Source organism: Oryza brachyantha, chromosome 10 (genome assembly GCF_000231095.2).
Source record: "Oryza brachyantha chromosome 10, ObraRS2, whole genome shotgun sequence".
NCBI lineage: Eukaryota > Viridiplantae > Streptophyta > Magnoliopsida > Poales > Poaceae > Oryza > Oryza brachyantha.
Genome location: NC_023172.2, coordinates 5,235,760 through 5,258,963, shown reverse-complemented (window position 1 = coordinate 5,258,963; position 23,204 = coordinate 5,235,760). Strand labels below are relative to the sequence as shown.

The window sequence follows — 23,204 nt, the reverse complement described above, 5'->3', positions numbered from 1 at the left end:
ATTTTAATCTCTCCAAAAAACCTGAAAAACTGTTAGTAGATTCAAAATCGCTCTCTTCGAAAAATTTATTTAAAAACCTCTTTTAAAAGTTTTGTTTCAGCCAAAGTCTTCTACTAACTTTCTTCTAACACCAAGAGGAGTGGCACACGCTGGATCGCTATCTAACCATTTCTTCTCATCCTCCAAAAATCCTTTGCAGCCAACTCTACTTGACTTAGCCTCCAAGCTAGATTTCAAATTTCTTTCAATGACAAGTGGGCTCCACACCCCTAGGACCCACATGGCAGCCTCCCACTCTCTCCTCACAGCCTCCACCGCCCCCATGGCCAATGGAAGCCCAAGAAATCCCATCATAGCACCAGCCACCTTCTCTCCCTCTCTCAGTCTTTGTAAGCATTTCGTCGAACACCTGGCGGGCGTCTTCCTTGGAGTGGAGAAAACAGCACCCCTAGCTTCCCACCATGCCATGTCGGGCCTTCTCCACGAAGCTAAGATGTTAGCCAACGCTGCTGATGGGTCTAGACACCGTGTCTCCATACCCATCGTCCACCTCGCGCCATTCTCCCCAATCACCACCCGGGTACGACTCCATTGAAGGTAGACGAGGCCGTTCCGACCAAATCACCGCGCCTAGACCAAATCTCCTCCTCCACTACTCTTCCACGGCACGCTACACACGTCCTAACGCGCCCAGCCGCCCTGTTCCATCGTCGCACGGCTCGAGAACGCAGGGACAGAGCTTAGGCCATGGACCGAGCTCACGGGCACCGCGTCCAAACTCCACCTTTAAACCAGCCCTCGCGCCAGCAGGCTCTCCTACCTCGCCTCTTCACGTTCCAAGTGAACTCCGGGAAGGAAACCCCTTGGGATGGCCGGAACGCGAGCGCCCATGTCGGCGCCGGCGAGCCCACGTCGCCATTAATCTCTCCTAGGTGAGTCTCACGAGAAACCGTCCGCGTCATCCTTCTTAGCATCCCTCAGTGAACCCATTTTACCATTGTGCTCAGACGAAACATCACGCCGAGCTCATCCGTGCCTCTTTTGCCCAAGAAGCAATCTATCGAACACGTGGTGGGCGTCACCGACCTCGCCGCCGGCCAACGTCTTCACCGCTCCCGTGGACATCGTTTCGTCCGTTTTTTTCGCTTGGTGAGCACCCTAGTACCTTGAGACATCTCTGGCACTAACTATTTTGCACTAACCGAGCCCTTGCATGCACTAACCAAGCCACTACAAGCACATGCATGGCCATACCTAGACAATGCAGTTTGAATAAATAAAGCAGGGATTTTGCAATAATAGGATCAATATGGTCAAAGATGAATGCCCTTTGCCTTGTTATGCTCCGTGAGGTACTTCGGCGATGATTTCGAAGTAAATCTGCTTGTTGACGGGCTCGAATTTAAGTGACAAAACACAAAAATAAATAAAACAGGCACAAACTCTACTAAAATAACAATAGATTCTTGGCATTTTTATGAATTTAATGAAATTTGAATAGACTTAAACGGAGACCGGATGAATTAGTTATGAATTTTAGAAGTTTTAACTGTGTTTTTAAACTAATCAAAAGCCTTAAATGAATTAATTGCGGAATAGAGCGAGGTGCTGATGTCAACGAGGAGTGAGGTGGCGCTGATAGGTGGGCTCCACCTATCGGAGAGAGAGGGAATGACAAGCGGGGCCCACGGGGAAGGGGAGAGGGGCCGGCCAGTTAGACTGACTAGTGGGGCCCAGGGTTGGGAGAGAGGGGGGAGGAGAGAGAGGCTGATGGGTAGGGCCCGCCGGTCAGTGAGAGGAAATAGAGAGGGAGGGGTGGCTCGGCCGGCGCGACGCCAACGATGAAGAGGTGAAGAGGCACGGTGGCGGTCGACCGGGAGGGCGTGGCGCACGGTGGTGACGACGTGCATAGCGTGCCAGCGACAGAGGCAGCGCGGCCGGTGGGCGATGGTGAGGACAGCAATGCCGGCGACGATGGTTGGATGTCACGCCCAGAAATTCCTCACACGAATTTCTGAACTTAATTGTGTATTAAATCCCTGTCCAGGACCAGCCAGGGTACACAAAAAGACAATGTTGATTACATAACCATCGTTCTTAGAAACAACTGAAAATTACACTTATTCTAGCGGAAATGCAGCGGAAAGAAAAACAAAGGGGTAGACCAGCTCCAGCGGGTACGGCTCCAGTCCACAGGCAACACTTCGACGGCGGAACAGCTCACTCCTGAGAGGCACCTCCATCGGACTCTGCTTCTAGCTCTGGGTTGGGAAAGTTAAGCAAGGCTGAGTACAAACCACCGTACTCAACAAGTAACACGGACAAGGGGAAAACAAATGATGCATAGGGATTAACAAGGACAGGCTCGGGTTAGTTGCGATAAAGCAGCAATTTAAATAAATAACAGAGCTTAAAGAATAAAGGTAATTAAATACAGTGAAGCATAAATAGGTAAACAGTTGTAAAATACCACAACACTGTCCAACGTTACACCACGTTGCGACAGGCCCAACCACTACCCAACGTTACACCACGTTGCAGTAGTCCCAAGTGATACCAGATTTTACTCAAGTTATTAGGGTTCACTAATCACAGTGAAGCTGGGAGTTCGCCCGTAACCGTGGGCACGGCTATTCGAATAGTTTATACTCTGATCAGAGGTGTACTACTGTACCCACAAGACACGACTCCACTACACTTGAACGTGCGCCGACATACCACCACGGCATACCGGAAAGGAGACCGTGATAGCACCCGTTACACAACCCTCCCTATTTAATCGTACCACACTTCAGGTTTCACCCCCTCCTTTACACCAAGTCGGGCAGTCCCCTCTTGTGCCTCAGTAGATCCGGAAGCAGGAGAAGCTTTCGTTACACCACGATTGCCCGTCCATACTCCATCACGCCTACCCTTGCCTGGGTACGTCAAATAGTTCGAAGTCATGCTTCAAATCCCACCTTACCCATTTCGACATGTGGTTAGCACTTATTTACTTCCAGGGTTTCCCGTGAACCGGTCCTTAATCGCCATGGATGCGACTCTCAAAACCATGCACCCACAGCCCACCATTATCAATATTTTAGTTGACATTAACCCGAACCGGGTAGTGAATCATTATCTCGGCTATCCAGAATTAAGCATAATTATATGTGATCCCATGAGCTATTTGTTCTAAGCATGGCTAAGCATTAACCTAGGCCTGACTCTAATCAAGTTACCCCTGGTCCAGCAATGAACAAAGTTGGATAAACAACGGCATAATAATAAGGTTTACCCGAAAATAGCATAAAGTAAGTACTTTAATTAAAACAATGCATATTTGAAATAATAAAGCGGGGAATTTGCAATAATGGGTTCCATATGTTCAAGGATGAGTGTCACTTGCCTTGCTCTGGCCCTTGGGGAACTTCGGCGACGATCTCGAAGTAAACCGGCTCTTCGGCGGGGTCCGAATCTAAGCGACAAAGCACAAAAATAAATAAAACAGGCACAAACTCTACTGAAACAGCAAAAGAAACTATTTTTAATGGATTCTTGATATTTTTATGAATTTAATGAAATTTGAATGGACCTAAACGGAGACTAGATGAATTACTTATGAATTTTAGAAGTTTTCTGGGTTTTTTAACTAAACAGAAAAGTCCTAAATCAATTATTGCGCAATTAATGGGGCTGCTGACGTCAGCGAGGAGAGAGGGTACTGACGGCTGACAGGTGGGGACCACCTGTCGGTGAGAGAGAGAGGGAAACAGAGACTGACACGCGGGACCCACGGGAGGAGAGAGGAGGCGGGCGCGAGGAGCGACTGACGGGTGGGACTGTCACGCCCAGAAATTCCTCACACGAATTTCTGAACTTAATTGTGTATTAAATCCCTGTCCAGGACCAGCCAGGGTACACAAAAAGACAATGTTGATTACATAACCATCGTTCTTAGAAACAACTGAAAATTACACTTATTCTAGCGGAAATGCAGCGGAAAGAAAAACAAAGGGGGTAGACTAGCTCCAGCGGGTACGGCTCCAGTCCACAGGCAACACTTCGACGGCGGAACAGCTCACTCCTGAGAGGCACCTCCATCGGACTCTGCTTCTAGCTCTGGGTTGGGAAAGTTAAGCAAGGCTGAGTACAAACCACCGTACTCAACAAGTAACACGGACAAGGGGAAAACAAATGATGCATAGGGATTAACAAGGACAGGCTAGGGTTAGTTGCGATAAAGCAGCAATTTAAATAAATAACAGAGCTTAAAGAATAAAGGTAATTAAATACAGTGAAGCATAAATAGGTATACAGTTGTAAAATTCCACAACACTGTCCAACGTTACACCACGTTGCGACAGGCCCAACCACTACTCAACGTTACACCACGTTGCAGTAGTCCCAAGTGATACCAGATTTTACTCAAGTTATTAGGGTTCACTAATCACAGTGAAGCTGGGAGTTCGCCCGTAACCGTGGGCACGGCTATTCGAATAGTTTATACTCTGATCAGAGGTGTACTACTGTACCCACAAGACACGACTCCACTACACTTGAACGTGCGCCGACATACCACCACGGCATACCGGAAAGGAGACCGTGATAGGACCCGTTACACAACCCTCCCTATTTAATCGTACCACACTTCAGGTTTCACCCCCTCCTTTACACCAAGTCGGGCGGTCCCCTCTTGTGCCTCAGTAGATCCGGAAGCAGGAGAAGCTTTCGTTACACCACGATTGCCCGTCCATACTCCATCACGCCTACCCTTGCCTGGGTACGTCAAATAGTTCGAAGTCATGCTTCAAATCCCACCTTACCCATTTCGGCATGTGGTTAGCACTTATTTACTTCCAGGGTTTCCCGTGAACCGGTCCTTAATTACCATGGGTGCGACTCTCGAAACCATGCACCCACAGCCCACCATTATCAATATTTTAGTTGACATTAACCCGAACCGGGTAGTGAATCATTATCTCGGCTATCCAGAATTAAGCATAATTATATGTGATCCCATGAGCTATTTGTTCTAAGCATGGCTAAGCATTAACCTAGGCCTGACTCTAATCAAGTTACCCCTGGTCCAGCAACGAACAAAGTTGGATAAACAACGGCATAATAACAAGGTTTACCCGAAAATAGCATAAAGTAAGTATTTTAATTAAAACAATGCATATTTGAAATAATAAAGCGGGGAATTTGCAATAATGGGTTCAATATGTTCAAGGATGAGTGTCACTTGCCTTGCTCTGGCCCTTGGGGAACTTCGGCGACGATCTCGAAGTAAACCGGCTCTTCGGCGGGGTCCGAATCTAAGCGACAAAGCACAAAAATAAATAAAACAGGCACAAACTCTACTGAGACAGCAAAAGAAACTATTTTTAATGGATTCTTGATAATTTTATGAATTTAATGAAATTTGAATGGACCTAAACGGAGACTAGATGAATTACTTATGAATTTTAGAAGTTTTCTGGGTTTTTAACTAAACAGAAAAGTCCTAAATCAATTATTGCGCAATTAATGGGGCTGCTGACGTCAACGAGGAGAGAGGGTACTGACGGCTGACAGGTGGGGACCACCTGTCGGTGAGAGAGAGAGGGAATGGGCGGCTGACACGCGGGCCCGGGGAGCGACTGACGAGTGGGACCCACTCGTCAGCGAGAGGGAACAGAGAGCTGGGGACCGAACGCGCGGCTCGGCGGACGGCGGCGACCGGCGGGAGCGGCGGGCGACGCGGCGGCGGCGGCGCACGACGACGGCGACGCGACGGCGACGGCCGGCGAGCGGTGACGGCGCGACGGCGACGACGGCCGGGGCGGCGACGCACGGGCGCAACCCGGCAGAACAGCGGCGACGGCGACTGGCGAGCGGCGGCAGCGCGGCACGCGCGGGCGCAAGAGACGGCGGCCAGACGTCGGCGACGCGGAGGCGACGACGACCACTGTGGCCGACGGGAGCGGCGGGCTTCGGCCTCGTCCGGCGACGGCACGCGACTCGGCGGCGGTGGCCGGAAAGGGGGAAGAAAGAGGGGAGGTGGGTGCGGAGGCTCACCGGCGGCGGCGAGGGCGCGGACGGGTCGGCGAGACCGAGGCGAAGGTGGCGACGCGGGCGGGTGCGGGAGATCGGTGGTGGCGGTGGAGATCGATCGGCGGCAGCGACGGGCGAGACGCGGCGGCGGCCGGGCGACGAGGGAACGCGCGGCACCGAGGAGGCTCCCTGGTGACGGCGAGGGTGGCAACAAGCCGGCGACAGAGGGACGGAGGTGGTGACGCGGCTAGGCGGCGACGACCGGTGACTGGTGGCGAGATTGCGCGGCGGCGGCGAACGGCGGCAGCGCGGCGGCGACTTGAGCGACGATGGTAAGCGAGCGACGGCGCGCGGCGACTCGGGATTTATAGGGTGGCGGCGACCGGCTAGGGCGGGCGGAGGTTGGAGACCGAGTCGGCGACGACGCGGTCCCGGCGGCGGCAGTTGCGGCAGCGGCGGTTGCGGCGCGGCGGCGGACGGAGTCGGACTCGGCGCGGGCGCGGCGCGGCGCGGCGAACGGTCACTGACAGGTGGGCCCCACCTGTCAGTGGCGCGGGAGAGAGGAGGAGGCGGCGCGGACTTCGCGGTGCGGCGAGCGGGCGAGCTGGCGACGGGCCGAGGCCGCGGCCCAGGCGGGGCGCGCGCGGCGGGCGGAGGGAGGCCGGCTCGGCTGGGCCGGCCGAGCGGGAAGACGGGCTGGCTCGGCTGGGCCGGCCCGGGAAGGAAAAGAAAAAGAAAAAGAAAAAGGAAAAAGAGAGAGGGAGGAAAATTGGACTTCGGCCCAATTTGAGAAGGAAGGGAAGAAGAAAGGAAAAGGAGAGAAAAAGGAAAACCCCACTTTTGCCGAGTTTTAAATTAATTTGTTTGGCCGAATTTTATACTTCTGCAATTTGAATTTAAATCCTGTTAGTCGATTTGCGAGCCACGATTTAATTGAGTTAATTCCTTTTAGAGGGATTTTTCCTGAGTTAATTAAGCCAATTGTTATTTACGGATTTCTTTTTACGATTTAGGCTTAGGACGAAACTCCGGGTGTGACAGGGACCCACTCGTCAGCGAGAGGGAACAGAGAGCTGGGGACCGAACGCGCGGCTCGGCGGACGGCGGCGACCGGCGGGAGCGACGGGCGACGCGGCGGCGGCGGCGCACGGCGACGGAGACGCGACGGCGACGGCGCGACGGCGACGACCGGCGAGCGGCGACGGCGCGACGGCGACGACGACCGGGGCGGCGACGCACGGGCGCAACCTGGCAGAACAGCGGCGACGGCGACTGGCGAGCGGTGGCAGCGCGGCACACGTGGGCGCAAGAGACGGCGGCCAGACGTCGGCGACGCGGAGGCGACGACGACCACGGTGACCGACGGGAGCGGCGGGCTTCGGCCTCGTCCGGCGACGGCACGCGACTCGGCGGCGGTCGGCCGGAAAGGGGGAGAAAGAGGGGAGGTGGGTGCGGAGGCTCACCGGCGGCGGCGAGGGTGCGGACGGGTCGGCGAGACCGAGGCGAAGGTGGCGACGCGGGCGGGTGCGGGAGATCGGTGGTGGTGGTGGAGATCGATCGGCGGCAGCGACGGGCGAGACGCGGCGGCGGCCGGGCGACGAGGGAACGCGCGGCGCCGAGGAGGCTCCCTGGTGACGGCGAGGGCGGCAACAAGTCGGCGACAGAGGGACGGAGGTGGTGACGCAACAGAGCGGCGACGACCGGCGACGGGCGACGAGATTGCGCGGTGGCGGCGAACGGCGGCAGCGCGGCGGCGACTCGAGCGACGATGGAAAGCGAGCGACGGCGCGGCGGCGGAGGGGATTTATAGGGTGGCGGCGACCGGCTAGGGCGGGCGGAGGTTGGAGACCGAGTCGGCGACGACGCGGTCTCGGCGGCGGCGGATGCGGCGGCGGCGGTTGCGGCGGCGGCGCGGAGTTCGGCTCGGACGCGGCGCGGACTCGCGGCGCAGCAGTCACTGACAGGTGGGCCCCACCTGTCAGTGGCGCGGGAGAGAGGAGGGAGGCGGCGCGGACTCGCGGCGCGGGCGACGCGGCGAGCTGGGCCGAAGCCGCGGCCCAGGCGGGGGCGCGCGCGGCGGGCGGAAGGAGGCCGGCTCGGCTGGGCCGGCCGAGCGGGAAGACGGGCCGGCTCGGCTGGGCCGGCCCGGGAAGGAAAAGAAAAAGAAAAAGAAAAAGGAAAAAGAGAGGGAGGAAAATTGGACTTCGGCCCAATTTGAGAAGGAAGGGAAAAAGAAAGGAAAAAGGAGAGAAAAAGGAAAACCCCACTTTTGCCGAGTTTTAAATTAATTTGTTTGGCCGAATTTTATACTTCTGCAATTTGAATTTAAATCCTGTTAGTCGATTTGCGAGCCACGACTTAATTGAGTTAATTCCTTTTAGAGGGATTTTTCCTGAGTCAATTAAGCCAATTGTTATTTACGGATTTTTTTTTACGATTTAGGCTTAGGACGAAACTCCGGGTGTGACAAACCTACCCCCCTTAAACGGAATCTCGACCCCGAGATTCGGAGGCACTGGCGAAGAGGTGCGGATGGGCGGCCTTGAGCTCATCTTCTCTTTCCCATGTTGCTTCTTCTTCTGGGTGGTGACTCCACTGAACTCTGCAGAATCTGATCACACGGTTCCGAGTCTTCCTTTCACTAGTTTCTAGAATCCGTGCTGGCTTCTCCACATAAGTTAGATCTTCCTGCAGATCGATGTGCTCGGAGTTGGCCTGTTCCTCAGGCACACGGAGACACTTCTTGAGCTGCGACACATGGAACACGTCATGGATTCCGGCCATGTTAGCGGGGAGTTCCAACTGAGACGCAACCTCTCCCCTGCGTTCCACTATCCGGTATGGTCCCACGAAACGTGGTGCCAATTTTCCTTTGGTCTGAAACCGGTGCACTCCTCGCAAAGGTGTGACGCGGAGGTACACATAGTCTCCTGCTTCGAAGGCTAAGTCCCTTCGACGATTATCCGCATAACTCTTCTGTCTGGTTTGGGCCGTTTTCAACCTTTCACGGATTATTCTGACCTTTTCTTCCGCTTGGCTTAAAACTTCAGTCCCAAAAACTTGACGTTCTCCTGTTTGATCCCAGAAGAGGGGTGTACGACACTTTCGCCCATACAATGCTTCAAAAGGTGCCATCTGCAGACTGGCTTGATAACTGTTGTTATATGAGAACTCTGCATACGGTAGATTCTTATCCCACGTTCCACCAAAGTCGAGAGCGCAAGCTCTGAGCATATCTTCAAGAATCTGGTTTACCCTCTCTGTCTGACCATCTGTCTGGGGATGATAAGCTGTACTGAAGTTCAGTCGGGTTCCCAATTCTTCCTGTAGCTTCTGCCAAAACTTTGAAGTAAACTGACTCCCACGGTCAGAAACGATCTTCTTCGGTACTCCATGTAAACACATGATCCTAGCCAAGTAAATCTCGGCTAACCTTTTCCCTGAGTAGGTAGTGTGAACTGGTATGAAATGAGCGACCTTTGTCAATCGATCAACAATTACCCAAATCGAGTCATGACCAGCGGCAGTTCTTGGTAAACCAGTGATGAAATCCATCCCGATTTCTTCCCATTTCCATTCTGGAATCTGGAGAGGTTGCAATAGTCCTGCTGGCCTTTGGTGTTCTGCTTTGACTCGTTGACAAACATCGCACAAGGCGACGTATTCTGCAATCTCTCTCATCATACTAACCCACCAAAACTTTTCTTTGAGGTCCTGATACATCTTAGTACTCCCAGGGTGAATAGAGTACTGGGTTTGATGAGCTTCTTGGAGTATCAACTCCTTCAACTCCTTGTTATCTGGTACGCACAACCTGTTTCCCATCCAGATTGTTCCATGTTCATCTTCTGAAAAATCTCGAGCCTTACCAACTCGCATATTTTTCTTTAGTTCGGCTATCTCCGGGTCATTTGCTTGGGATTGGCGTACTTGATCCACCAAAGTGGGCTGCACTTCTAGGGCTGCCACAAAACCTTCTTCGACTAAACCCAAATTTAGTCGTTCAAACTCCTGTTGCAACTGCTCACAAACTTCTGTTGACATCGCAGCGTTACAGTAATTCTTCCGGCTCAAGGCATCTGCAACCACATTCGCTTTGCCTGGATGGTAGTGGATACTTAGATCATAATCCTTGATCAATTCCAACCATCTTCGCTGACGGAGATTCAAATCCGGTTGTGTAAAGATATACTTCAAACTCTTATGATCCGTATACACTTCACACTTGTTACCGATCAAGTAGTGTCGCCAAATCTTTAGGGCATGCACTACAGCTGCTAATTCCAAGTCGTGAGTCGGGTAGTTACCCTCATGTGGTCTCAACTGACGAGAGGCGTAAGCAACCACCTTTCCTTCTTGCGTTAGCACACATCCCAGTCCTGATCTGGATGCGTCACAGTAAACCTGGAAGTCCTTCGTTTGATCCGGCAAAACCAACACGGGAGCCGAAACCAACCTTTGCTTGAGCTCTTCAAAACTCCTATCGCACTCACTTGACCACTTGAACTTCTCTTCCTTTTTCAACAACTGTGTCATTGGCTTGGCTATCTTTGAGAAATTCTCAATGAACCGGCGGTAATAGCCCGCAAGTCCTAAGAAACTCCTGATTTGGGAAACCGTCTTAGGCGGGGTCCACTTGATCACTGACTCCACATTACTGGGGTCTACGGCTACACCTTGGGCATTGATCACATGGCCAAGGAACTTCACTTCATGCAGCCAAAAATAACACTTGCTGAACTTGGCATACAACTGGTGTTCCCTTAGCTTTTCTAGCACAATCCGCAAATGTTGCTCGTGCTCTTCTTCTGACTTGGAGTAGATAAGAATGTCGTCGATGAAGACAACCACAAACTTATCCAGGTATTCCATGAACACCTTATTCATGAGATTCATGAAGAATGCCGGGGCATTAGTAAGTCCAAACGACATTACCGTACACTCATACAAGCCATAGCGAGTAGTGAATGCCGTCTTAGGGATATCTTCTTCCCGAATTCTCAACTGGTGATACCCTGATCTCAAATCGATCTTGGAGAAAACTCTGGCTCCCTTCAACTGATCAAATAGGTCATCAATCCTTGGCAGAGGATACTTATTCTTGATAGTGACATCGTTCAAAGCACGATAGTCCACACACATTCTCTTAGTTTTGTCCTTCTTCTCAACAAAAATAACCGGGGCACCCCAAGGCGAGGTACTCGGTCGGATGTAACCTTTCTGAAGCTGTTCATCCACTTGCTTCTTCACTTCTGCCATCTCATTGGCGGCCATCCTATAGGGTCTCTTATAGATCGGAGCGGTTCCGGGTACCAAGTCGATACGGAACTCGATCTCTCTTTCTGGCGGCATCGTTGTGAGATCATCTGGAAACACCTCTGGATACTCACAAACCACTGGTATGTCTTCCAACTTCTTTGGGTCTTTGTCTTTTTCCGAGGGTTGTTCTTCGGCTTCCATCTGATTTAAACAAGTCCTGGTTGACACTGACTCCAGCGACTGATAAGTCACCACTTTACCCTCTTCACTGGTCAAGGTGATTGTACGCTTGGCACAATCAATCACTCCTTGATGCTTGGTAAGCCAGTCCATTCCCAAAATGACATCTAGGTCTTTAGATTCGAGAAGGATGAGATTGGCTAGAAAGGGTGTCCCTTGGATTTCTATGGGCACAACAGGGCTATAAAGGTCCGAAAACATACTATGCCCTGGAGTATTAACCCGCATCGGGTCTCTTAACTTTTCCCTTTTTAACCCAAGCATTCCCACAAACTTCCTTGAAATAAAGGAGTGTGTAGCACCAGAATCAAAAAGTACTGTAGCAGGTACGGAGTTGACAGGAAACGTACCCAGTATTACTTCTGGCGCAGCCTGTGCTTCTTCGGTGGTGACGTGATTCACGCGAGCTTGCACAAACCTTTGCCCACCGCGCTTCGGCTTCGGGCACTTGTCAGCAAAGTGACCTGGGTCGCCACAGTTGTAGCACACCCCAGGCTTTGCACCTGCATCCTTCCTGGCTGGAGGAGGTTGAGCTGTCGGTGGAGGAGCATTTTGTTGCCGGGGAGCTGGTGCAGGAAGAGTACGCTGAGTAGGAGCACGCTGGGACGAACCACTGGAGAAGTTGTTGGGATTGTAAGGACGATGTTGGCGGACAATGAAGGTTGATTGCCCGTGTTGTTGATTCTGAGGATAGGGGCCGGTGTGGAATCGGGGCTTCTGAGGAGGCGGCTGGTTAGACCTGAACTGCGAAGCCTTCCTCTTCTTGTCCATCTGGAGGTGCTGGTCCTCTTGGCGGATGGCCTTGTCCACTAGTTTCTCAAAATCAGCATAGTCGCCCGAAAGCAACTGCTTCTTCAGTTCATCATCCAAGCCTCCGAGGAACTTTTCTTGCCTTTCGGCGTCGGTGCGGACATCCTCAGGAGCGTATCGCGCTAGGCGATTGAACTCATGAAGGTACTCAGTCACCGTCTTGGTACCTTGCTGCAAAGCGCGGAACTCACGCTTCCTCTGGGTGACTATCCCGTCGGGAATATGGGCCTTGCGGAAGTTAAGACAGAACTCCGCCCAAGTCACTTCTGTGGTAGCAGTGCGGGTAGCCAGAAAATTATCCCACCAAGCAGAGGCGGGACCCATCAGTTGATGTGCGGCGAAGGAAACCTTCTCTTGGTCAGTGCACTGCAATAAGTTGAGCTTCTTCTCGATAGCATGGAGCCAATCACTTGCCTCCATGGGGTTGGTGGTGCTTGAGAAAGTTGGGGGACGAACACGGAGGAACTCCGGTAACTTGGACTGCACTGGGGGTGGTCCCTGCTGTTGCTGGTTATTCTGACTTTGATTTAGAAGCTGCTGTAGCAGTTGTTGGTGCTGCTGCTGTTGCTGTTGCATCTGCTGCATCATCCAAGAGAGCATCTGCGTCTGGTTAGCAAGAACCTGGGCAAGCGACGGGTTCTCTGGTGGGGGCGGCGGGGGCGGTCCTCCGGTGCTGGACTGGTCGGTGTCGCGGTTGCCGTGGCGGGTGTTCACCATCTGCGGGGCGGGAGGAACAGAGAGAGAAAGAAGAAAAAGGAACGACTAAGCAAACAGGGGCTTTATTTAATTAGTGAACTGTAATTGTCTTGCTTAAGAAACACACTTAAAAACCACACAACTCCTGGCGGTACAACCATAACCCCACTACTGCTATGGTTCACCACTAGCCCCAAGCGAAGCAAAACTAACACACCAAAACTAGCACACAACGACTAAAACGAAGCTAAGGGCGGCGTCTAGGGCACGGAAGGAGAGCGACGATCGACGACAGGGGACGGATCTTCTTCCTCGTCTTCAGAGCGGCTTCTTGAGTTGCTAGGGAGACCATCTTCGTCTTCACCAGAAGCGGACTCACTGCTGCTAGAGACCGCGACGACCCTGTTGCGGTTCCTTGCTGCGTTGAACGGGAAGACACCTTCCTCGGGCACTGGGGTCGGAGAGGTTGGCACTATCTGCATCAGGGGTCCCGATCCATCCGGGGCACTGGGGTAGGACTGAACTCTCGGCGGTCCACGGGTTCGCTTCCTTGCCGTCGTGCGACACCTTGCACCTCCGGGCTCTGGGAGTCCTTTGAGCCTGGCGTTCTCCTTCTTCAAGTGGTCGACCTCATCTTGCAGACGAACGATCTGGGTGAGCTTGGCGTCGTTCAGAGCCTTGGACGCTTCGTGGAGGTCGTGATGCATCTGGTCGAGGCCCTGCAGCACCGTGCACATCCTACCGAAGGTAGGGTCTTGCTCACTTCGGGCAGACCGAAACCTACTGACCATGGAATTGGGTCCACGACCAGGGTGATACCGGTAAGCCGAATGCCGAAACGTCAGGTCATGCCTGGCCCTGAGCGTTGTCATCAGACTGTAGGCAGCTTCCTGGCAGGCATGCTCATGTGATCCTCCAGCTCCTTCTGCTTCCAAGTTAGGGAGAAAACCGGGGATTCCATGTAGCTCCAATCTTACTCGGTGGGGAAACTCGCCTTCAAGAGGATGGATCGTGGTGTACTCCGGCTCATAGGGGTATCCTGCGGTGAACGAGACTCTTGCCAACTCTGCCACGAATCCAGTCATCCCGTTTCCACGATGGTACAAAGGGTGGTCAGCCATCTAAAGAACACAAGGATTTGGAATCAATAGATGCAAAATTTTATTTCAAGATAAATAAATCATAAAAGAAAGAAAGTAAATAAAGTTTTACCCGTAAATCGATTTACTCACGCTTTTCAACAAAAGGGGTTTTGTCTTTTTAAATCACTCACGCTTTTGAAAAGCACTAACCCATTTTCAAAACACTCCCACTTTCGCAAACTATGCACAAACATGAAAAGCAGAGGGCTCCTAGGGTTTCCATTGGGCTGATCCTACGGTCAAAGGAGGCTCTGATACCAACTTGTCACGCCCAGAAATTCCTCACACGAATTTCTGAACTTAATTGTGTATTAAATCCCTGTCCAGGACCAGCCAGGGTACACAAAAAGACAATGTTGATTACATAACCATCGTTCTTAGAAACAACTGAAAATTACACTTATTCTAGCGGAAATGCAGCGGAAAGAAAAACAAAGGGGTAGACCAGCTCCAGCGGGTACGGCTCCAGTCCACAGGCAACACTTCGACGGCGGAACAGCTCACTCCTGAGAGGCACCTCCATCGGACTCTGCTTCTAGCTCTGGGTTGGGAAAGTTAAGCAAGGCTGAGTACAAACCACCGTACTCAACAAGTAACACGGACAAGGGGAAAACAAATGATGCATAGGGATTAACAAGGACAGGCTCGGGTTAGTTGCGATAAAGCAGCAATTTAAATAAATAACAGAGCTTAAAGAATAAAGGTAATTAAATACAGTGAAGCATAAATAGGTAAACAGTTGTAAAATACCACAACACTGTCCAACGTTACACCATGTTGCGACAGGCCCAACCACTACCCAACGTTACACCACGTTGCAGTAGTCCCAAGTGATACCAGATTTTACTCAAGTTATTAGGGTTCACTAATCACAGTGAAGCTGGGAGTTCGCCCGTAACCGTGGGCACGGCTATTCGAATAGTTTATACTCTGATCAGAGGTGTACTACTGTACCCACAAGACACGACTCCACTACACTTGAACGTGCGCCGACATACCACCACGGCATACCGGAAAGGAGACCGTGATAGGACCCGTTACACAACCCTCCCTATTTAATCGTACCACACTTCAGGTTTCACCCCCTCCTTTACACCAAGTCGGGCAGTCCCCTCTTGTGCCTCAGTAGATCCGGAAGCAGGAGAAGCTTTCGTTACACCACGATTGCCCGTCCATACTCCATCACGCCTACCCTTGCCTGGGTACGTCAAATAGTTCGAAGTCATGCTTCAAATCCCACCTTACCCATTTCGGCATGTGGTTAGCACTTATTTACTTCCAGGGTTTCCCGTGAACCGGTCCTTAATCGCCATGGGTGCGACTCTCAAAACCATGCACCCACAGCCCACCATTATCAATATTTTAGTTGACATTAACCCGAACCGGGTAGTGAATCATTATCTCGGCTATCCAGAATTAAGCATAATTATATGTGATCCCATGAGCTATTTGTTCTAAGCATGGCTAAGCATTAACCTAGGCCTGACTCTAATCAAGTTACCCCTGGTCCAGCAATGAACAAAGTTGGATAAACAACGGCATAATAATAAGGTTTACCCGAAAATAGCATAAAGTAAGTACTTTAATTAAAACAATGCATATTTGAAATAATAAAGCGGGGAATTTGCAATAATGGGTTCCATATGTTCAAGGATGAGTGTCACTTGCCTTGCTCTGGCCCTTGGGGAACTTCGGCGACGATCTCGAAGTAAACCGGCTCTTCGGCGGGGTCCGAATCTAAGCGACAAAGCACAAAAATAAATAAAACAGGCACAAACTCTACTGAAACAGCAAAAGAAACTATTTTTAATGGATTCTTGATATTTTTATGAATTTAATGAAATTTGAATGGACCTAAACGGAGACTAGATGAATTACTTATGAATTTTAGAAGTTTTCTGGGTTTTTTAACTAAACAGAAAAGTCCTAAATCAATTATTGCGCAATTAATGGGGCTGCTGACGTCAGCGAGGAGAGAGGGTACTGACGGCTGACAGGTGGGGACCACCTGTCGGTGAGAGAGAGAGGGAAACAGAGACTGACACGCGGGACCCACGGGAGGAGAGAGGAGGCGGGCGCGAGGAGCGACTGACGGGTGGGACCCACTCGTCAGCGAGAGGGAACAGAGAGCTGGGGACCGAACGCGCGGCTCGGCGGACAGCGGCGACCGGCGGGAGCGGCGGGCGACGCGGCGGCGGCGGCGCACGGCGACGGAGACGCGACGGCGACGGCGCGACGGCGACGACCGGCGAGCGGCGACGGCGCGACGGCGACGACGACCGGGGCGGCGACGCACGGGCGCAACCCGGCAGAACAGCGGCGACGGCGACTGGCGAGCGGCGGCAGCGCGGCACACGTGGGCGCAAGAGACGGCGGCCAGACGTCGGCGACGCGGAGGCGACGACGACCACGGTGACCGACGGGAGCGGCGGGCTTCGGCCTCGTCCGGCGACGGCACGCGACTCGGCGGCGGTCGGCCGGAAAGGGGGAGAAAGAGGGGAGGTGGGTGCGGAGGCTCACCGGCGGCGGCGAGGGTGCGGACGGGTCGGCGAGACCGAGGCGAAGGTGGCGACGCGGGCGGGTGCGGGAGATCGGTGGTGGTGGTGGAGATCGATCGGCGGCAGCGACGGGCGAGACGCGGCGGCGGCCGGGCGACGAGGGAACGCGCGGCGCCGAGGAGGCTCCCTGGTGACGGCGAGGGCGGCAACAAGTCGGCGACAGAGGGACGGAGGTGGTGACGCAACAGAGCGGCGACGACCGGCGACGGGCGACGAGATTGCGCGGTGGCGGCGAACGGCGGCAGCGCGGCGGCGACTCGAGCGACGATGGAAAGCGAGCGACGGCGCGGCGGCGGAGGGGATTTATAGGGTGGCGGCGACCGGCTAGGGCGGGCGGAGGTTGGAGACCGAGTCGGCGACGACGCGGTCTCGGCGGCGGCGGATGCGGCGGCGGCGGTTGCGGCGGCGGCGCGGAGTTCGGCTCGGACGCGGCGCGGACTCGCGGCGCAGCAGTCACTGACAGGTGGGCCCCACCTGTCAGTGGCGCGGGAGAGAGGAGGGAGGCGGCGCGGACTCGCGGCGCGGGCGACGCGGCGAGCTGGGCCGAAGCCGCGGCCCAGGCGGGGGCGCGCGCGGCGGGCGGAAGGAGGCCGGCTCGGCTGGGCCGGCCGAGCGGGAAGACGGGCCGGCTCGGCTGGGCCGGCCCGGGAAGGAAAAGAAAAAGAAAAAGAAAAAGGAAAAAGAGAGGGAGGAAAATTGGACTTCGGCCCAATTTGAGAAGGAAGGGAAAAAGAAAGGAAAAAGGAGAGAAAAAGGAAAACCCCACTTTTGCCGAGTTTTAAATTAATTTGTTTGGCCGAATTTTATACTTCTGCAATTTGAATTTAAATCCTGTTAGTCGATTTGCGAGCCACGATTTAATTGAGTTAATTCCTTTTAGAGGGATTTTTCCTGAGTCAATTAAGCCAATTGTTATTTACGGATTTTTTTTTTACGATTTAGGCTTAGGACGAAACTCCGGGTGTGACATTGGAGGTGCGATGAGCGCGAACGGTGCTGATGGCCGGTGAGCACGGATGCGCTTGGCATCGGTGGCAACAGCGCACGGCGTCGACACGGGCAGCCCGACGATGACATCGCAGGTAAGGGTGAGGAGAGGGAGTTGGGGGCTCATCGGCGACGGTGAAGGTGGCGATGCAACACTGAGGGCAAGGCGACGGCGGTGGTGACCCGGCTCTGCGGAGACATCGGGCGGAGAGGGGCTAGATCGGCGGTGGCGACGAAGGCGACGACACTCGGGTGCGGCGAAAAATTGGCGGCGACGGTGGCGCTAGTGCGGGGTTTTATAGGGGTGCGGCGGCCTGGTAGGGCAGGGACGGCGGTTGGTGTCTGCGTCGTGCGCGGCGGGCAACGGTTGCGGCGGCAGAGGTTGGATCAGCCACGGCGGCGGCGGCGGGCTAGCTCGGTCCGGGGATGAGAGGAGGAGGGATGAATGTCGGACTTCGGTGGCACGACGTGGGAGTTGGGCTGAGGCGGCCCGGCCGAAGAGGAGGGAGAGTGGCGGGCGCGTAGGAGGAGGAGGAGTTGGGCTAGGGTGGCTTGCCGGTCGCGGGGAGGAGAAAAGGAGGGGAGGAAAAAGAAAGAAAGAAGGGAGGGAAATCCAAAAAAAGAAAAAGGAGGGGAAAAGGAGAGGAAAAAGAGGAAAACCTCACTTTTTGTCGAATTTTAAATTAATTTTTGGAGCAAAATTTTATACTCTGGAATTCTAATTTAAATCAAGTTAATGATTTAGCCTATTCACAAGATATTTAAAATATACCGGTAAATTTCGATTTAATTAAATTAAATATTTTTGAGCGATTTTTTCTGAGTTAATTAAGCGAATTATTATTTAACAATTTTTTTAAGATTTGGACATAGGATAGGAACTCCGGGTATGACATCATGTCAACCATGCATCACAATACCGAAGTGCCCGAATAATCAAGATCGTGACAAGACTTTCCACACAAATCACCTAAAAAAAAAGGACCCGCTGAGATTTCACAGCCAGCCTGTCCTCAACAATTTAAGCCATTGCCGGATCTCCCAGGATGAGACATGCCCCGCTTGTGCCGAGTCAAAATCAGTTGACCCTGGTCAAGACTCATCGTACCAATGGCTTATGTTTTGAGATGATCTACCCTTCAAGTCAGGCCTTACCCATTAGACATGTTGTTGTGCAGATATGCTTCGCAACAGAGGCCCGAAGACCAGTCCTTATAGGGTGTGTTTGGTTACTTGAATCATCCTAGCCTGACCCATCTCTCTAATCCAGGCTGAGTTTGGCCTGTTTCTAGACATGCAGATGCACTTGTTTGGTTGCCTGTATTGAATGAGCCCAGATATAGCTAGATGGTGTTTGGTTGCCTGCAGTAAAAGGTTGTATGGAGGAGATGGTGTTTGGTTGGATGTTTGGATCTTGAGTGCAATCACCTTTTCTTTTAAATGTTGAGGTTGCCAAATCTTTTAAGTCCTTATTGAACAAATTGCCAACTGAATTTTGTTCTATTTTTTGGCACGCTATTGATGTACATTTCCCTATATTCTGATCATGATGGTGACAACAGTGTTCATAATATTTTTTGGGTGCCAATAAAATGGCAGATTGCTTGCTGCCACTGCTAGTATATATAAGCAATTTTCAGTGAAATGATCGAGATGATTCCATGGCGGATTGCTTGCTGCCAAACATGTTTTGGTGTACAGGTTGATTCAATTTCCATTATCGTAAAAAGAGGCTAGCTTCTGCTGATGAGTCTCCGTTGAACTGTTGTACGTACATGCAAACCCGGGAGAAACTGAATAATACTAATCATATCTGAAATAAAATGGTGTCCAGTATGAACTCATGTGCAATCCCAACACAAAATAAAATGGAAGTAAACATGCACTGAAAAGAAACTGAAGCAATACTTTAAATTATCAGCCACTCTGTAGTTAACAGTACTCAAAACCATCATCTTCCACATTGCAATACTTCAAACAATAAAACACGGCTGAAATAAAATAAGCATAACCTGAATAGTATGGCATCCATTTCCACCTTAGCCAACATGTGACCATGTTCACTACAAAAGAGTACTTGTTGTCCACTATCACCTTAACATGAAGTTTAGCCATATCTCCCTACCAAAAATATTTGGTGTCACTGCCACCTTAACCAGCGTTAACTTAGATTACATAATATGGTTAGTTAAATAGTTAGATCACATCATCAGGGTGGTGTTGCTCTGGGTACTTCTTAACCCAGTGAGCACGACGCTCCTCGTTCTTCTGAATGTATACAAGACTTGTTGCCTTGTTGTAAGTCACATAAGTTAGAACAAGCTCTAGCTGATCCTCTGTAAAACCAGGAAGATTTAGCACTGCATCGGACAGCTCAGGGTGCACCTCCATATGAGCAGTAGCACGTATTGCTGCAGCCACCTCACGCACAGATTTTGTCATGTTGTTAATGAGAGCAGTCTCACCTTCATCCACAACTTGGGTTCTCTTTCTCTTCCTATCTGAGCTAGATCCTCCTCCGATGAGATCATTCGTTGGAACAAATCCTTCACCAATAGGCCCAACTCCACTTCCTCGAGTAGCAGAGCCACATTCAGGACCAGCCATACCTCCAGCAATACCATCCCCAATAGTCCCATCAAGAGGGCCAAGATCACTTTCATCCATACCAATGGGTTTTCCAAGAGCTTCTTTGACCCCATCGCATACTTTCCTGTAGCTTGCCCATTGGAAAAAATGGTTGCCATTTGTGTATAGTTGTCCAGGGGCACATTGAGAAACTCAACATCCTTAGGGTGGTCCTGTAGGAACAAATTAAATGGTTAGAGTAAAGTGAGATACAGACTTAACAAATTAAATGGCTAGTTAGACACAAACCTTGACATGTCCCATGTAGTGCTCATCTTCTAGGACAATTGTTGAGTTTTGATTATCCCAAAGAGCCCCACTGATGTCTTTAAGCCTAGTGACACGCACCCATCTTTGACGCCATTTGCGAAGATGGTTATAAACCTGGGTTCCACTAATGTCAAGGCCATAGTGATCAGATAAAGATCTAGCAACTTGGTTCAGGTGAACTTCCTTGAACCCCTTGTCAGTCCTTACACCCTCTGCTATAAGTTCAACAACTTTTTTTAGCATAAAGCTTGACATGTAGCCTGTCCAACGCAAGGCTACCTGGTGTCCACCTTAGCCACCATTCCCACCACCAGCCTCAGCCATCCTACACATGAATTAAATTCGAAAGGACAAATCTAAATAGAAAGACAGATCTGACATAAATCCAAAAATAAGCTTGAATAGAAAGGTACACATCAACACAGAGTACATATATAGAAAGGTACACATCAATAAGTCATGCTTGAATAGAAAATGGTACAACACCATACAAGGTACACATCAATAGCTAATTAAATCAAATTCTGGATGACCCTCTATTATTCCACATATCAGTGGCTACATCATCTCTAATTTGTGCCATTCCCCTATTGTCTTCCTCTATGTCACCCGGGTCATCTTCATCCCTAACATTTGCACGCCATTCGGCCTCTAATGGCACATGCTGATCGTTTCCAAACTGAAGTATCCAATTATGAAGTATGCAGCATGCAAGAACTAGCTTAACTTGGGTCTTGTATGGATGAAAAGGCTTGCTATATAGTATCTTGAAGCGGTTTTTGAGGGCGCCAAATGCTCGCTCGATTGTGACCCTTAAAGAGGAACGTCTTAGATTAAACAACTCTATCGAATTGCGAGGGTAGTTTCTGCTATCAAATTCCTTCAAATGGTATCTAGTGCCACGGTACGGTGGAAGGAACTCTAGTCTAGCAGCATAGCCAGCGTCAACGAGATAGTATTTCCCTAGAAGACAAAAGGTATGAGTGTAATCATCATATTGGGTACACAAAGAGCGTTGCTGATCTAAAGCTGTGACATCTCTATTACCTGCTGCGACACTAAGACCATCATCCCTCTCCAAGGCATCTGCAAGTATGAGGGCATCATGTGCAGATCCTTCCCACCCAGCAAGTACATAGGTAAATCTAAGGTCAAAATCCACTGCAGCCATTACATTCTGGGTTGTTTCCTTCTTCCTACTCCTAAAGGCAGCAGACATTGCAGCTGGTACTCGAGCAAGCACATGGGTCCCGTCTATTGCACCAATGCAATCCTAATGATCAACGGATAATATTAGGATGGGATTATAAATAAAAAATATTTTTCAAGTTGCACATAATGAAAAATACCTTGAAATAAGGGTTGAATCTTCCATTGGATGTAATTTTCATATTGGTCTTGGTTGACAGTGGTTTTATCATCTCATTTCGCAGCTCACCAACAGCATATAATACCTCCTTGAAGTATCTACTAATAGTTTCAATTCATCTCCTAAATGTGGGTTGCATAGCTCTAAATCTATGATAGTGGCCTACTACAAGGAGAAACATGGCAACTTGTTCTTCCACTGAGCTATGTATGCTATCCCGCAATAGTTCTCTTTCTCGGAACAAGTTACATAGCCAAAAAAAGGGGGCCCTTCTCATTCCGAGTTGGTTTAAACAATTCGTATCATCTGTATGATAGATGAAACGAAGGTTTGACTGCCTAGCTACGTCTCTTTCGGACATTGGGCCATATGAGATCCTAGGGGTACGGTTTCTAGCTCTTCGTATAACAAAAATGGCGTAAGCATGCAGCACTGCAACTAACCCAGCTGCTCTAGCAATTAAGGTCTGTCGAATACGTCGCATTTCTTCCATCTATACCAATAAAATATATAATATATAGTCAAGACAAAGAATAAAAATGGATAGTGCTGTCAATGCATACTACTATCAGTCAACCAGTGCTACGTCCAGTAGCAAACAATCATTGACAATGGAAATAAAATAGACACCAAGGTTTTACTGTGATACTGATCACAATCAAGGAAACAACAATACAACTAATATTCATGCAAATCAAACTGAAAAGTGACTAGATCTGGGAGAGACAATAAATAATCACACCAAATAACCGAGTATAAAGATACAGGTTCACAACTGAGTACAATGATACAGGTTCAACAGTGCAAGCATTCAACCTTTAATCCACACAAACCAACCTAGAAAGTGCCAGCTTTTCATAGATCTAGAAGATTTATTATGGGGAAATGCTCTTAGTCTGCTCACATGCAAGTAAATCAAGAGTACAAGAAACAAAATGAGGGGGAAAAAATGAGGGAATGTTTCACTTACCACTTACCAGAGTAGAGGAAGAAGAAGGGAGATGGAGGTGGCCGGTGGGAGAGACAGAGGTCGCCCGACGGGAGGAGGCGACCGCGGCGGAGGATCTCGGCAGAGGAGGACGACGGCGACCACAAGCTTGGCGAACACGGAGGTGGAGGAGGAGGAGGACGGCAACCGACGTGGAGCCCGAGCGGCAGCTAAGGACGACGGGGGGGCGGGGGGTGGGGGAGGACGGCGACCACGACGGCGGAGGAGGACGACGACGACCG

General features: G+C 51.0%; 1 pseudogene; it reads right to left on the bottom strand.

The window, feature by feature from the left end:
- Positions 1-19,598: 19,598 nt before the first annotated feature.
- Positions 19,599-22,932, bottom strand: LOC102716071 (annotated as a pseudogene).
- Between the last annotated feature and the right edge of the window lie 272 nt (positions 22,933-23,204).